We start from the raw sequence: 2,662 nt of genomic DNA, 5'->3' as shown, positions 1-2,662 counted from the left end.
CTCGCTATAATATATATATTTTTTTTTTTTATGTATTTTGAAATAAATGGAACAAAACATTATGCCTAAAGGATGAATAGGTTTGAGAGTGTTCTGAAATTGATCCTACAACTGCTAAGTCTTCTCCACAATTCAACCCGCTTAAAAGGCAAAGCGCTTAATTTCCAAATAGAATTACAACAATACTATCTTATTAGGTTCATTGAACATTCCCCAATCTCCCACGGCGCAAACAAACAGATAACCCTTATCCAAACACACACAATATTGTTTGAGATCATGTTGCTATGTTATGTTGGTTGGGATGCTCAAAAGTGGTTAAAGGGTTACTTTAGCAATTAGCATATGGATTTCTATCAGTAGAAGCCCTGGAGTATATTCGAATGATTGTGCCATGATCGGCCGGCAGAACTTCTCAAATTAATTCCTATGAAAAGTTAAGCTTCCAAAGGCATGAACTGAAAACACGCCAGACTGAACACGCGCTGTGAACGACTGCCGCGAGCGCGGACACGTTTACCTCAGCTCTCATCACAAGAGCTCATTCAGCTCATTCATCACTGTGAATGTAATCTGACTCCTGCTGCATTTGTGCTGTGAGACTCCCTCAGCGGCTAAATCACATTATATTGAACAGACATGTTCAGTTTTTAATTGTAGTGTCTGTTCTCTAACTGAACTGATTTTATGAAGATGAACGCGGTGGTGGGAAAGTGAAAGTTATTCAGTGGCGCTGGCTTTGGGAGTGGCCTCGTAGGGCAGCGAAGCATTCTGGGAATTGTTGTCTTTCATCCCCATTAGACAAAAATACATTTTCTGTCTTTTCTCAGTCTAGAAAGCACCAAATCCAAAAATAATTTTACATTTATACTATATTAATGACCCAGTTTAAATACAGATTCATCTTCCCAGCGCTGAAGTACCCCTTTAAAGTTTTGCTATGTCCTGAAAGTGCGACAGTGACTTTTGAAAGCACCATGAGTTCCCTCCTTTGGTGTCTCATTTAGCTCTTTAGTTCAGTATTCAGTGCACTGGTCAGGGAGTCACACAATTCTCAAAGTGCGAAACCAACAACGGCACTCACTAGGTTCCCTTTACAGAAATGTTAAGAATGGGCAACAAGCGTGAAACAAACCGCACAAGCCAACTCAATACATGTTATGTGACTGTTTTTAAAAGACAAAGGACTAAATAAACGACTGCATAATTTTCTTATTAGCTTTAAGTGGACTGTTATGACAAAGCTATAGGTAGCAACAACAGGAATATCTCATTATTGCTGTTAATATAAATGTACATTTATAATATATTTTTTTTAAAATATGCTTTATATGTGTGTGTTTTAAATAGGAACGTTTTTACAACAATTCCGATAGCGCATGAAGGCAACATTAAAATTATTTTTGAGGATTCACCACCCTGGGTCACGTGACCATAAACGATTAAATTACCTCCTTGAAGTGACCATCGCATGTTCCCCTTGTTAACGGACTTGTGGAAGGGCCCTTTGTGAAGGTTGTTCACTTTCGCTTGGAACGGCCCTACAAAATGGCGTCCCGTTTCCAAAGTGCCCTTTGAGGGTTGGGGATAAAAGGGATCCAGCCAATGCCAAAATGGTACATCACTCTGAACAATAATTCATTACTCAATTTGCATTACTGTAAGGGTAGGTTTATGGTTGGGGTGTAGGTGTAGATGTAGATGTTAACACAATCTGATAAGTAGCGAATTTATATATTGTTATTTTATGCATTGGCGTGGGAACCGGGGGGGGGGGGGGACGTGTCCCCCTCAATATTGGAAAATGCTGCATGTGTCCCCCCAAAAAATTAGCCTACCGCAGGGACATTTTGATGCTTAAATGAAGTTCTTAATTATGAATGAGTCAAACGCACTTGCAAAACGGCCTGAATCCACTTGAATTAGTTTGGACTGCTCTCTCAGTAGCCACGTTTCATATTACAGCTCATTACTAAATGTCGATTAAAAAACTATTGCGAAATGATGGTGTTTCTATTAACCGCTGTAATGCATCTAAAACATATTTTTTCCCTCTCCTGAGAAGACATTCCAAAAAGTATGGTATTCTGTGTGTGTGTGTGTGTGTGTGTGTGTGTGTGTGTGTGTGTGTGTTTTTTTATTACCATTTCGTTATTTTGTCTTGGCATTTTGTTTTTGAACTGAATTTCGAAATGCTTTTGAAATTAAAAAGTTTACATTTTGATAATTTTTAATCTTAAAATCCACATATGTAGATATAGACATATCTAAATTTTCTCGGGAGAGCATGCCTCCGAACCACCCTAACTACCTCACATTTGTAAACTCAGTGATTATAAAATTGTGCCTAGGCTATATTACGATAAAGGGTCTTACAATATGGTCATGCAGAATAAAGGCTTTAATATTTGCTTTATAAATTTTTACTTGATTTACTTGAGATTTACTTGATCTTCTTAAGTAGCCTAGTCTAATATCTATGGTTTCAGAGGCAGCTAAAATCAGAATTTGAGTAGCCCGAATAAAGCTCTTTCTACGAGCCTGAGGTGCGATGCCGCGCTGAGTGACTTATATTCGCATGAATCATTGTCACACGCACAGTCTCATGCAAAGAAATTATATTGTAAGTTAGGCTACTGCATAATGCAATTTTAACAAACAG

The sequence above is a fragment of the Pseudorasbora parva genome, chromosome 14, assembly GCF_024679245.1.
Source record: "Pseudorasbora parva isolate DD20220531a chromosome 14, ASM2467924v1, whole genome shotgun sequence".
In the NCBI taxonomy this organism is placed as follows: Eukaryota; Metazoa; Chordata; class Actinopteri; order Cypriniformes; family Gobionidae; genus Pseudorasbora; species Pseudorasbora parva.
This window is presented reverse-complemented; position numbering follows the sequence as displayed.